Consider the following 14,972-nt stretch of genomic DNA (forward strand, 5'->3'; position numbering starts at 1 on the left):
CAGATGAGAAGGGCTGACCAGGTCTCAGGGACACAGTCAGATTGCTGACTCCCAAAATTCCCAAGAGTTCTCAAGGTAGAGAGCAGCCTTCTCCCCGGGAGTCCCCCTGCACAGTCACACCAGCCCTGCTGTGTGCCCAGAAACCTGGGCAGAACAGAAGGCCGCAATAGGATCCCGAATAACATGGGGGCTATGGGCACGAGCTGAGCACGGAGACCTGGGTTCATGTGCCGGCTGTGCCTTGTGCGATGGCTGCCGTCTTGGGTAAGTCACAAAACGAGAGAGAAATAACCAGGACGGGCAGATTTTGGGCCAATAACTAAGGAAGCTCCTCGTGTTGGAGTGGGTTCGACTCCAGAGGCTGGGCGTCTTCTCATCTAGGATGCAGGAGAGGAGTTTCAAGCATCACGGTTAGACTGGATCAGCTCAGAGATTCTTCCTGGTCCCAGGTTCTGAGATTCTGTGCCCTGTTGGACTGTCCACTCCCCCGGGTCCACTGTCCAAGGAATGACGGGTGTCCTGGGGCAAACTGCTCTGGTTGGTTATCACCAGTAACTACCCTGTGTCTCTCTGTCACCACGAGTGCTGTTTGTTTTGAGACAAAACACCACTCCATCACATGGAAGACTTCTTCCCATTTAGTGGATAAGAAAACCAAGGCAAAGAAATCTGAAGCGCCCTTTTGTGGGTCAGGCTTTATCTCTCCTCTCTGATCACTGATGCATTTAAACATCTCGTGATGCAACGGCAGAGCCATTTTGCAGGTGGGGAGACAGATTCACAGAAGGTTAAGTAAAACTCACCCCCCTTCTTGTATCGAATAAGTTGACAGTTGGGGTTTGAACCCATATCTGTCTGGCTGCCTGGCTTTTCTGCAGAACCACGAGCATGCTGCTATGGGGCGATTCTACAGGTGCGGAGAAATGCAATCTCTACCATCATTTGGCTCCTGCAGAAAATGAAAAGTACACCAAGTCACCGGCCTCTTATCGCAGCCACTATGAACCATCTGCCTCTCGTTCTGGTCTTTTAACAGAAATCTCTGAGGAGCTCTCCTGTCTCTCATCCAATGCCGACTCAAGTGCAGAGATGTCTTGTAGACTCAGCAACTTTCCCCAATAACCATGTGGCGTCGACATGCCATTCTTCTTTCCAAAGGACATCCCCAAGCAAACCTGGGACTCTTCATTTCACAGATCTGAAGAGATGCAGAAAAAAGAGCTCACGGAGATATGGGCTCTGGTCAGACAAGGCTGGATGCCGGTGTTCCTGGTACCAGCTTGGCTCCCGGGCTCAGCAGCTCCCACAGAACACCGTCTACTGGGCCTTGTGTTCATGTGAGGAAATACGTGGGGAGCCGGAAGGAGGTTGGGGATGCACAGCGTGTGTGTGGGGAAGGGGGCATGGAGCTCTGGGGGACTCACCCCCGAGAGCCCCCAGTTGGAACTCTGTCAGGATGAGGTGGCCTCCCCGAGTTTCCTTTTCCTTCTCTGCCCGTGAGTGCCTGACCGGACATGGGCCGAGACCAGCTTTCTAAAGTTACTCCAGGGATGGCTCAGCCTTCGGGGTGCACCTGTCACGGCCAAGTCCACTATTCCACCGGAAGCTCTTCTTTTAGCAAAGTGGCAGTGGCAACTGGGCATCTCAAATATAAAACTTTCAGAGCTGGATAAAGACCTCAGAGATCTTGTCCAACCCTCCCATTTAACAGAGCAAAAAAACAAGGCTCAGAGAAGACAAGCAATCTGTCTGATGCCTCATCAGATGTGATTATTAACCCCATTTTACAGAAGAGGCACAGAGGCTAACTAACTTGCCCAAGTGTTCCACTGTTCAGTTGGGCAACGTAGCAAAACCCCACACAAAAGGCGAGCGTTTGCACAGCTGCTCATCCCCCAGGATAAACACGCAGGATCTCACCCGGACACGTGCGGTGACCCCGGGCACACGTGTTTAGTAGCTTCGGCACGAATGCATTCACGTGCTGCGTTCCCACGAGAAGGAAAAGAATATAATAAGGCAAGTGTCCTGAGTTTCAGGCCCCCATGGGGGGATTTTTCTCTTAACCCCCTATCAACACAGGGGTGAACTGGCAGTACTGGAAATGCCCTGGATCCAGAATGGTGGGTTTTAAAATTGTGGGAATTCCCTGGCTGTCCAGTGGTTAGGGCTTGGCACTTCCACGGCAGGTGGAGGCCCGGGTTCAATCCCTGGTCGGGGAACTAAGATCCCACAAGCCGCACCGTACAGCCAAAAAAAAAAAAAAACAAACCCATCTTGAGCTGAACATCATGAGGTCAGCTGCCGCCTCCTTCTTGGATGTTATCTAGAGCATTTTACTGACTCCAATGCAGAGCCTAGGCCATGCCATCCTAGCAGAAGAAACACCCAGAGACCCGGTAAGAACCAGTCCCAAGGCACAATGTGTCAGAGAGAGAGGCGTCCCCTTACAGAAACTTCCCAAGAAAACCTTCGAAAGGGGGTGGAAAAGGCGTGCTCTCAAGCAGGGTCTCCCAGCCTCAGCACTATTGACTTTTTGAGCCAGCCAAGTTTTTGCTGTATGTGGGTTGGGGGCTGTCCTGTGCACTGCAGGATGTTAATAGCGTCCTGGCCTCTGCCTACTAAATGCCAGTACTATCCCCTCCACCAGCTGTGACAACCCAAAATGTTTTCAGACCTTGCCACAACTGCCCCACTGGAAATCCCCTACTCTTAAACAGGCACATGAAAAGATGCTCAACATCACTAATTAACAGAGAAATGCCAATCAAAACTATGTCTGCCCCAAGGGGATTCCTGACCACTGACAGACTAATGCAGCAGGTCAGCCGACTCAGTTCAAATCCCAACTCCCGCAGTCAGTTTCTGGGAGTTGGTGCAAGTTTTGTTAATAGCTCCTCATCTGTAAAATGGGTCTGAAATCCCGTCCCAGGGTTGTTATGGGGTCCCAAGAGAGGGTAATTGCAGCACTCAGCACACTGCCGTGCACAGAAGGTGCTCAGTAAACAGAAGTGTCAGCCAATACGGGGAGCGCGGCTTGCAAAGGGAGGGAATAAGGGAAATCCGTAGTCTGTTCCCACCCCCACCCACCAGCATACCCCACTGTGGAGGGGAAAGCCAATCCTTGTTCCAAAACTATACCATCTCTCCAGGCTCTGAGACCTCTCTGAAGCTCCTGGCTTCTTCATTCTCTTGCCAGCAAATTCCTGCCTTGAAAACCCACAAGGAACACAACAGATGCCCAGATTCATGAAAACATCATCAATCTTGTCGGCCCTGTCTGGATTTCCCATCCTGAAACAGGGACGGACCCATTTGATGAGATTTTAAGTGCTGGTGTAGATATAGCTCTCTCCCCCTCCCCCAGTTCTGTAAAACCCCAGCAGACATATATCTTGACGTATTAAAACCTTCTCAATTATTCTACTCAGTGCAGAAAGAACCAAAACCCCATGCTGGCTACCAAATTGAAAAAGCAGTGCCAAGGGCAGAATGAGGGGTCTTAGGCCTGGGTATTCATCGGTTCAGTTCAGGGCACAGATCTGGGGATATTTTAAAATCCAGACTCAGTGTTGGAACTCTGCAGGTGAAATTCCTGAAGAATCTCACCCACTATTTTGAAAAGGAAAAAAAAGTACCATTCAAGTTTAGAAAATAAAATTCATAGAGAGCTGAAAACTGTCATGTTTGCCCCTTGGAAGCTGTGTGGTCTTAGGCAAGTGACTTGAGCTCTCTGAGCTGCTGTTTTCTCATCTGTGGGGTGATGAGTAGAGGTGATGATGAATGAAGAGGAATGGCTCAAGTCCATGGCGCAGGGCCTGGCATCCCACAAATGCCCAGCAGGCAGGATACACTCTCCAGGCTGGGGAGAGAAGGGTTCCAGACCTGATATGGAGCTGGGCAGATGCTGCTGCCGGCAGAACTCGGGCTGCCTGCAAGGAAAAACTGTCACTTCCAGGAAAACCCAGATGCTCAGTGCCAGGAACTGTGGGATGAGGCTATAGGACCCATGTGTTACTACAGAGGTTGTCACACAGATTCTCCTGCAAAGAAGCAACTCTAGCTGCACTGAGAAGGTGCTTGGAACTGCCCTTAATCTGGAAGATTCCTGTTCTTTTCTTAGGGTAGTTGTTCTTGGTATAAAAACCAGCTCTTGTATGTGGTTCAAAAGCCTTGAGGTCTGGATCCTCTGACCTTTCCCACCTTCACGTACCGCAACTTCCCCTTCTCTCTAGGTTCTGCCACTTGGATCTAGTGTCCATCCTGTGTAGGTTTCTGTGCCAGAGCAACTTTGCAATTGCTGTTCCCACTGCCTCCAATGCTTTTCCCTTGTTTCTGATTTCTTAATTCCTACTAACCCTCAATTTTGATTCATGACACACCTCCTCTGGGAAGCCTTCCCTGATCTCTCTCCCACCAGATCAAACCTCCCCCAAGCCCCTGCCCACCCCATGCACACTCAGCCCCACATACCTCCCTCTTTGTGGCACCCCATTTGCAGGACACCTCTGTTGTATAATTATTTGGGTCATGTCTGGTCACTTATAAAACCGTAAACTTCTTTAAGCTGTGTCTATGCTTAGGATCATACATCCATAAATTATACCGTTATTGAATTGTTAGTAAAAGTGTTGATTGGTTCAGCCTCTTTAGAGGCAATCTGGAATGTTCCATCATATTCTAAGGCTACAGTGGTTAAGACAATGTGGCGTGGGGCAAAGAAACACACTTCACAAATGAAATAGAGAACAGAAAAACAGACTTACACTTATATGAATGCTTGATTTCCTATGATATTGGGTCAATGGGATTATCCATATGGAAAGAAAAATTTATCATGATCCTGCCTCATTCGATACCTAAAAGTCAACCCCAGGCAGACTATAGAGATAAATATGAAACGCAAAATGTGAAAGCTACTAGAAAATTGAGGGGGCAATATGAATGACTTTAAATTTCTTAAATAGAACACAAAAAGCCTCAACCATGAAAAAAGATGAATATGAAATATGTAAAAATTAAAAATTCCAATAACCGAAAGTCACCATTGAAAACTAAAGTCACGCCACAGAGTAGAATATACATAACATATAACTGGCAAAGGGATCACTAGCCAGCATGATTAAACAACTCCTACAAAGCTATGAGAAAAAGAAAATAGACAAGAGGGCTTCCCTGGTGGCTCAGTGGTTGAGAGTCCGCCTGCCGATGCAGGGGACGCGGGTTCGTGCCCCGGTCCGGGAAGATCCCACATGCCGCGGAGTGGCTGGGCCCGTGAGCCATGGCCGCTGAGCCTGCGCGTCGGGAGCCTGTGCTCCGCAACGGGAGAGGCCAAAAAAGTGAGAGGCCTGCGCACCCAAAAAAAAAAAAAAAAAAAAGAAAAGAAAAATGGACAAGAGATCTTAACAGGCACTTCATAAAATAGAAACTTCAAATGGTCAACAGACATATAGAAAAGGTGATAGAATTCAGTTAGTAGAGAAATTTTTAAAACAACTACAGGGGCTTCCCTGGTGGCACAGTGGTTAGCAGGGGACACGGGTTCGAGCCCTGGTCCAGGAAGATCCCACATGTCGCGAAGCAACTAAGCCAATGCTCCACAACTACTGAGCCTGTGTTCTAGAGCCCGCGAGCCACAACTACTGAGCCCGCGTGCGTAGAGCCCGTGCTCTGCATGCAACAAGAGAAGCCACCGCAATGAGAAGCCTGCGCACTGCAACGAAGAGTAGCCCCCGCTCGCCGCAACTAGAGAAAGCCCGTGCACAGCAATGGAGACCCAATGAAGCCAAAAATAAAACAAATAAACAAAAAAACCCCCCACAACTACACACCCCCTGGAATGGCTAAAATATAATAGCAAGTCGAGGTGCTGGAGCTGGAAAGGGTATGGAGGAAGTGGAACCCTCATACACACTGCTGGTGGAGTCTAAAACACTTTGTTCTAGAATGTTCATGGCAACACAATTTATAGTAGTCTTGCTATAGACTGAATTATGTCTCACATGTCCAGTTTCTGGACCTTCCTACCTCTGTGAACTTGGCCAAGAAACTTAAAACTCTCTGATTCTGTTTCCATGTCCACAGAAAGGTCAACCCCATCTGAACTATTGAGAGCATTAAATGAGATAATCCAAATAGAGCCCAGTGCCTGGCAGGTAGAAAGCATTCAACCACTCACCCTTACCATCCAATCTAATAACCACCCATATGCTGTTTCAAAGGGCAGTATTGTTGCCATTTTACAGATGAACAAACTGAGACCCAGAAGTCACAACCTCCAGGGCGCTCAGGGGGCCAGCAACACAGCTGCTTTCCAAATACAGGACTTCTTCCTTGACCCCATTGGAGGGTCTAAGAAACAGACCCCACCCCAAGCCCACAGCAGGACACTGAGGGGTTGCACAGGGTCGAATCTATCAATTACGCAAATGATCCGAGTTGCTGGTGGGCGGCTGCTGCTGGAAGTGCTTTGGGCTTTCTCCACCCACCACCAGCTTTATTCAGCATTTTTGACTTTCGAACCATGCTTTCTCATTTGCTGTGGCAGCTGGTCCTCCCAAACTCTGCTGTGATCATCAAGGGAAAAGACATTATTATTCCTATTGATGGATGAGTAAACTGAGGCCAGCAAGAGCAGTGGGCATACCCAGAGGCATCCGTGTGGCTTAGTGTTAGACAGCAGGGGTCGGGGTCTGTAAGCCTGGGTTTGTCTCTAGACTTGCTGCTTTTACTATGAGAGCCCGGGAGTCAGTCATCCATTCTGAGCCTCCATTTCCTACCTCTGTAACCTGATCAGTCTTTCCTCCTTAGGTTGTTGTGAGCAATGGGACGAACAAAATACACATAAAACCCTCAGAATAGCCCTGGCACCCACCAAATTCTCAGCAAATATGAGTTGCCACTGTTTATGGGTCATCGCATTCGGATGGGCAGAGCCTGAGTTGGAACTCCGTCCAGGGTCCTCTGAATGTTTCCTCTTGTCCCTCTAGCTTATCATTACCCTGGCAGCCCAACCCTGGATCGCTCCTGGACGCTGTCCCCAGGTCAGAACGTCCATGCTCTTCTGTGTGTGGCTCTTCTTTGAGTCTTGCTTTCAGCCCCTGGGAGGACTGTGCACTTAGGGCTGGGGCAGGATGCCAAGCATGCAAATTCGCATGCAGGCAGTAATTTGCACAAATGCTCCTTGGTGTGCTCATTTCCAGCCTGTCCCCAGAATGGCACTTGCAAAGCCAGCAGAGAGCTATTTACAGCTCTGGGCAAAGAGGGGAGGCAGACTCTGATCTTACGCAGGAAAGCCCTGCTGAGGTGACGGCTTGCTCTTTTGGCTGCTTTAAGAGGCTGTTTGGCCAATCTTGCCCTGAAGGAGCTTCGAGGTCTTGAAAGCTTTTGCTAGAAGGCCAGTGATCCGCCCCAGGGATTGTCTGATTCCCTCAGGGAACCCACACTCAAAGGGAAGGGAGCAGTGTCCCTGGACTCCCACCAACAGCTGCCAATGGCCTCTAAACATCTCGAGGAAGGGATGCAGGAGGCCTGTCAAAACCATGGACAGCTCTAGCCTCTCCGACGCTGCTCTAGATGAGGGGTTGACAAACTGTGGTGGGGGGGGCATCTGGCCCCCCAGCCTGTTTTTGTAGATAAAGTTTTATTAGCACACAGATTTGTCCATTCATTTACATTTCACGGTACAGTTTGAGCAGTTGCGATCGTAACTGTGTGGCCCACAAAGCCTCAAATATTTACTACCTGCACTTTAAAGAAAATACTTGCCGAGCCCTACTCTGCGTGAAGCCCCCACCAGCTCATCTTTTAACAGGCTTCTCTGTCTGCTCCTTCTACAACCAGTCCACTCTCCACGAATCTTCTAGAAGGATATTGCTCAAGTGCTAATCAAATCAGGTCACCTCCTTGTTTAAAACCCTTCCAGGTTCCCCAGGGGTCTCTAGGTCAAGTCTGAACTCATTACCTAGGGTCACCAGGTTGTCCATGATCTGGCCCCCCTCTCCTCGCCCATCCACCCTGGGTGGGCTCCGCCATATGCCTCCTCCATCCTCTGAACATTGGTTTTATAGAAAAAAAAATTGCATCTCAATGGAAAACTATGCATTGTTAACATACAACACAAACTTTTAAGATATCTGATTCTAGCCCTGTTCATTATCTTCGAGCTATTTTTTTCAACTCTTCATAAGTTGTAGGAATCTGATAGAGAAGCCAATTCCATCTTGTCCAACCATTTTACTTTGTCTCCATTTGTAAGCATTCCTTGACTCTGTAGACAATTGTGCTTTATTTGACTTTTCCTTTGAACCAGTTCCAACATCTGCTTGGTTCTCTCATTGAATGAGCTTACTGAAATCACTGACAAGTGTTTGTTTTTGCATCTGTATTTGGAACCATGATTTTATTCCGCACCCCCCCCTCCCCCGCCGCCCGGCACCTTTTTCCTGAAGATTTTCTTTTAACAGTTTTCCATGAAGTCTCTGAGCCCCCGTTCATGTTCTATCTGTTGAGAATATCTTTCCTGGCTTTTCTGACTTTTCCCCCTGAAATTTCCTTCCCAGCATCCCCAGGGACAGGGAACCTCTTCCTTCTCTGAGCTCTGACCACTATCTGCTCCCACACACACACCTGGCACTCATCTCTCTGAATGGTTGTTTATAGGCCTGTCCCCTGACAGCTAGCCTAGAAGATCCTCTGGTGTAGTAGCTGGGTGTTCATCTCTCCCTTACCATGCACACACACACACACACACACACACACACACACACACGCACGCACACACACACACACCACTAGTTCTGTCAGGACACACGGAAGTTGTGCAATAAATGGGCACACTCACAGGAATGAATGAATGCAGATGGCTAGACTGCCCACCTAGACAGAAGCCACTAAGAGGGAGACCTTGTATTCCTTGTTAATACCACACACGTGATGCCGATGTCTGGCATCTACGAAGTACTCAATAAATACTTGTTGAATAAATGGCAAGATAGCACTTCAGCCCCTGTTTTTGGCCTACTTTTGAATCATCTCCCAGCTCTCCACGTTTGAAAAGCAAACCTAGTAGCCTCAGAATGCTACCCTCCCACCCCATATTTTCATGGGTCACCACCATGGTGCTTCAACTGCTCCCCTCTAAGGAATGGATGGCCGTCTCTCTGTTCTGCCTCACGGTCTTCATTTGATCTTGAGCGAGACGCTGCCCCTCTGGTTTTCCAGGGGGTAAAGCAAGGTCAGTTTAGCCATTCCAAGAGATAAAATACATCAGGCAAAGAGATGAATGGCCAGTAACGCGCTAATGATGTTCCAGCCCAGACACCATGTACAGTATAACAGATGCTGTCAATATAACACATCAGCGAAGTTGCAAGGGATTAGCTCTGAGTTGCGAGGGTTATAGAGACGGCCTAGGACAGGCTTCCCAAACTACGTGAATGTGCACATGAACCCCCCATCCCACCAGGATAGTGTTAAAATGCAGACTGCATTTTGTAGGCCTGAGGGGGTCCCAAGAGCCTGAATTTCTAACATGTTCCCCAGTGATGGCATGCTGCTGGGCACTGGACCACACTTGGGTAGCAGGGTTCTAGGGGTGCTAGGACATGGTGGGTTCTGGCTTTGAAGGAATTCTCAATGCAGTGGCTGAGCGACAGATGTCCAGCATGTTGCTGACCGTCCAAAGCAATAAATGTTAGCACCCTAGTGGGAGATGCTGGCAGTTAAGGCTGTGAGACCTCTGAGGATGGACAGGCTGGCGGAGGTGGGGGAAGTCTGGTGCAGGGTTCCCAAGGGACATGGAAACTGGGTTGGGAGCATTCTGGGGGGTGGTGATTCAACGTAATTCTGGTGGTGGGACCGCAATTCTGGTGGTGGGGCCCTTCAATCTTTGTTTTAACACACCCTCCAGGGGATTCTGATGCGCAAGTGTGAGAACCATTGCGCTAGGCAGAAAGGAGTAGAATATTCCAGTCGGAAGAAGAGTGTTTTGTTTCACATAGTAGAGTTTCAGGCACATGTCCAAACCCTGTAAATTGCATTCATTATTTCATCCATCCATCCATCCATCCATCCCCCCATCCAACATCCAACAAATAAGTCCTGAATGCCCACTATGTACCCTGTTAGGCACAAGAGATATGACTGAAGTTGTAGATACACACAACTGTCTAAGCCTCTAAACCAATGATTCTCAGCCAGGGGACAAGTGGCCCCCCAGGGGACATTTGGCAATGTCTGGAGACATTTTTGGTTGTGACAGCTTAGGGGGAAGTATGCTACTGTCACCGAGTGGAGTAAAACCCAGAAATACTGCTAAACATCCTATAGTGCAGGGACAGCACCCCCAAACACATCCCAGCAATGGCACTAGTGCTGTCAAGAAACTTTGCTCTAAACTGGGAGCCCCTTGTGATCTAAACGGGAAGGAAATCCCAAAAAGAGGGGATATATGTATACGTATAGCGGATTCACTTTGCTGTACAGTAGAAACTAACACAAAGTAACTATACTCCAATAAAAATTAATAAAAATAAATAAATAAACTGGGAGCCCCTTGTGGGCAGGAACTATATTGTAGTCACCTTGACATCCCGAGGTCACAAGACAGTGCCTGACCCCCAGGAGCTGAGCAAATGTTTAAATGCAAGAGGAAATGGCAACACAAAGATATACTTAGGTATATAAAGAAGTCTTACAACAGCAACAAAAAGACAAACGACCCAATTCAAAAATGGGCAAAGGACTTGAATGAACCTTTCTCCAAAGAAGACATACACATGGCCAACCAGCACATGAAAAGATGCTCAGCGTCACTAATCGTCAGAGAAACGCAAATCAAAACCACAATGAGACACCCCTTCACATCCACGAGGATGACAATAATACATCGTAATAACAGTAATCAGAAAATAACGTGTTGATAAAAATGTGGAAAAATTGGAACCCTCACACATTGCTGGTGGGAATGTAAAATGGTGTAGTCTGGCATTTCCTCAAAAGGTTAAGCAAAAAATTACTATATGACCCAGCAGTTCCACTTCCCAAAGAATTGAAGACAGATCTGTGAACCGAAAGCTGTACATACATGCCCAGAGCTGCAGCATTTACAACTGTCAAAAGTTGGAAACCCAAATGTCCATCGACTGACAGATGGATAAACAAACTGTGGTATATCCATGCAATAGAATACTATTTAGCCATAAAAAGGAACGAAGTACTGATACGTGCTACAACGTGGAGAAGCCAGACCCAACAGGCCACATATTGGATGATGCCATTTATATGAAATATTCAGAATAGACAAATCTATTGAATCAAATAAGAGATTAGTGGTTGCCAGGGGCTGGGGGAAGGGAGAGTGACAAGGGTTCCTTTCGAGGTGATAAAGGAGTTCTGGAACTAGGAGTGGTGAGAGATGCACAACACTGTGAATGTACTTAGTGTCACTGAAGTGTACACTTTAAAATGATTAAAATGGCAAATTTTATGCTATATGTATTGCACAATAAATGCTCATCCAGTCTCTACTGTGTGCCAGGAAAGGTGCTCTGTACTTGGGACAGGAGGGAATGAGACCTGACTGTATGATCTCTACTCCCCAGGGATACGGAAGGGGAGAAAAGACAGCAAACAGTCATGGACCCAAGGAGGCCTCAGATGTAAGTGCTGGGAGTTCCGAGGAAAAATCGATCTCCAGGCTGGGGCCAGGGAGGGTCAGGGAGAGAGCTTTTGAAGAAGGAGGGCAATTTGCCCTTGGGGAGTCGAGCCTACTATGGAAAGAATGTGTGACTAGAGGCCATATCCCGTTATGCCATTCCGGGGATGGGTAAGACAATTTAATGCCTGAGACGCCTGGGCTAGTCAGACACAAGGGAGAGGGAGGAGTGCAGACACCTTTAGAAACCCCTCCTGGACTTTCTGCAGGGATGCAGTGGAGGGAGGGGGGTTGGTGATTCAGCCTGGGCGTTCTTGAAGCCCTCAGGCTCCCACGAGGCTTTTTTCCCCTGCATCCTAGCAAGGGGGGTTGGCAAGCAGACAGAGATGGAGAGAGCCAGCGCTCACATTACTTAAGGGGGACCACGTACCAGGTGTTTGAACAGGGTTTCAGCTAATCCTCAGAGTAACCCAGAGGTAGGTTCTACCATTGCCTCCCTCCCTCCCTCTTCCTTCCTTCCTTCCTTCCTTCCTTCCTTCTTCCTTCCTTCCTTCCTTCCTTCCTTCCTTCCTTCCTCCCTCCCTCCCTCTCTCTGGTCAGTGTGACCTCAAGACCCACTGGGATGCTGGTAGAAAGAATCCGCTGTGGCCAGGGCAGAGGCTCGGCCTGTGGACGTGAGGCCTCAGATTCCTGTCTCCTGGCCCCAGAACTCTTAGGAAGCTCAAAGGCCTGAGTTTCAGCCACTGGCAGCTTCTGGCCTGATCACTTCCCAGGAGAGAGGGACCAGGGTGTGCAGGAATGTCCAGTCCTTGGACCCCGCCCGCCACACTGACCTGGGGGCCAGGCAGCTGAAAGAGCCCCAGCCTGGGCTGTAGAACTCGGGCTACAGTCCCCCTGCCATCCTTCCTGGCTGAGGGACCCTGAGCAAGCCCCAACCTCTGGGGACTGTGCTTGGCTCATCTGTAATGCACAGGAAGCTGGCTAGAGGATTCCTTTTCTTCTCCTTCCCCCTGGATAGATTCATTTACATATATATATGTATAGGTATATACACAGACACACAGGCCCATTTCATGCTCCTTGCTTCCCTATATGTATTTACATATACTTACTAAAATACTGTATATACTGATGCTGTAACTTTAGTGTTTTCACTAAATCATGTCTTGGAGGTCTTTCCAGGTCAGGAATGTAGCTCTCCCCCATTCTTCTAAAAAGACGGCTTATATTCCCATGTAATGGAACCCCTTCCCATCTTGGATTGCCAAGCCCTTAGGCGAACATTCCTGCATTCTACTGTGTGCTTGTGTGAGCATTTCTACAGGAGATTCTTAGATGTGGGATGGCCGGGCCCAAGGGCACGCAGTTTAAATTCTGAAAGAGACTGCCGAAGGATCTGAGAAGGCCCAGAACTACGTGATTTCTAAAACTGTTTCTTGCATGGATGTTCCTTCGACTTCTAGCAGGGAAGGGGGTAATGCCTTTAGAAGAGTCCTTTCACTTCTGTGGGCCTCCGTTTGCTCACCTGTAAAATGGGAAACCTACAGTAACATACATGGAGGTGCTCCAGACTTTCCTGCTGAAACGTGAGGGGTTAACACTGCCCTCAATATCGGCAGGCTCAGCAGTTGCACACACCGCTTCCATGATGCACAAACCAGAACGAGGAACCTGAACGAGAAGGATGCTCTCTTATGTCAATCATCCACTATGAGTGGGGCACCTGTATTAGATCAGCAGTTCTCAAGGGGGGAGGATTTTGCCGCCCCCCTCCAGAGGACATCTGACAAGGCTTGGAGATTATTTTAGTTGTCATAAATGGAAATGGTTGCAAGTGGCTTTACTGGGTAGAGGGTAGGGATGCTGCTAGACAGCCTACAGTGCACAAGACAGCCCCCTGCCCCCCGCAACAAAGAATGATCCGGCCCCAAACGGCAACACTGCTGAGGATAAGAAACCCTGCTCTAGACCTCTCTCTTATCTGATGCCTACCCCCCAACAAACCCAATTCAAAGATAAGGAAACTGAGGCTCAGAGAGGTGGATGACCTGCCCAAGGTCCCCCGTCAGCAGTAATGGGAGTAGACTCCCGGCTCCATCTGACTTTAGGGTCTGCGGTGCATTCCAAATACTGTACGGTCTCTCTGGGAAGACATCACCCTTGTCTCCAAACAGGGGCTGACTGTTCGCTGCCTTTACCCCTGACAGATTATCTACACAGCGAGTCATAAGTTTTACCTAAAAGCACAACCTCCCTACCCAGGTTTAGAGGTTTTATGACTTGTAATCATAATCACTGCTTCCACCCACTTGCCCTGTGCCATGCACTTTACAAAGATTAACTCATTTTACCCTGATAAGGACATTGAGGGAACTGAGTCACAGAGAATTTAATAATTCCTCCAAGAAACATACTAAGTAGCAGATTTGGGCTCTAGACTCTGATAAGAGGGGTTCAGAGACCTATCTCTCAACCCCCATGCACTACAGTTCTCCCTCATACTCTGAACTTTCACCTCGGCACCTTGGACTTGGATCCCTGCTCTACATTGGAGCACAATAGCCAACCCCTTAGCTGGAGGCAGGGGGAGTTTCTGCCTCAAGACCCTCCCATTTGTAGGGACCTGGTTGCTGTTGACCCAGTGGGCTGGTGGGTATCCAATGCCTCAGGAAAAGGAGCAGGCTCTAAGCTGGGGCGCGACATTGCGGCAGGGAACTCGGGGTCGGAGGGAAAAGGCAGGGATCGAGGTGGGGGGCCCTGGAGGGAGGGGCCGTGACTTCCAGGTCTTGGGGGGAGCTCTGCCCAAAGTGCCTGGAGCAAGCCTCACCTGCAGCAGATATTCCTGCAGCAGCGTCGGCTCCAGACTGTTGCAACTGATCTCATTTGCTATCCCGAGTCCATTTGTATTCTGGCAAGCCTAGATTGGGCAGCGGGCTCAATACAAAGATCCCAAGGGCTGAGTGGTGAAGTGCAAAGCCCTGGGAATGGATCTACAAGGTGGCTTGTTGGGGGACGGCGCTGGGTTCCAGCTCGGTCTGCTCCTAGCTGCGTGACATTGGCAGAGCCTCTGTACCACCTCTGGTAAGTGGGGACCACAGTGCCCAGAAGTCCCGGTTCTAAATATGAGGGTAAGAGGTAGTGTCCAGGACCCCGGCAGCCCAGGAGTCCCGGAGAGGCTGTGACCAGCTTCGCTACCCACTGGCTAGGTGACCTTGAGCAAGTCTCTTCCCCTCCTCGTGCCTCTCTTTGCTCAACTGTCAAATGAAGGAGCAAGATCTTTGATCTGGAGTCCCTGGGAGGTCTAAGGACTCCCGAC

The 14,972-nt window shown here is 49.0% G+C and overlaps 1 protein-coding gene across 2 annotated transcripts in view; it reads right to left on the bottom strand.

The window, feature by feature from the left end:
* The window catches only part of ABAT (4-aminobutyrate aminotransferase), an 88,706-nt gene that overhangs the window by 72,121 nt on the left and 1,613 nt on the right, over positions 1-14,972 (bottom strand). The window lies entirely within an intron of this gene.

Source organism: Aethalodelphis obliquidens, unplaced genomic scaffold (assembly GCF_003676395.1).
Source record: "Aethalodelphis obliquidens isolate GAN/ISIS:26980383/991018 unplaced genomic scaffold, ASM367639v1 scaffold18, whole genome shotgun sequence".
Taxonomy (NCBI): Eukaryota; Metazoa; Chordata; class Mammalia; order Artiodactyla; family Delphinidae; genus Aethalodelphis; species Aethalodelphis obliquidens.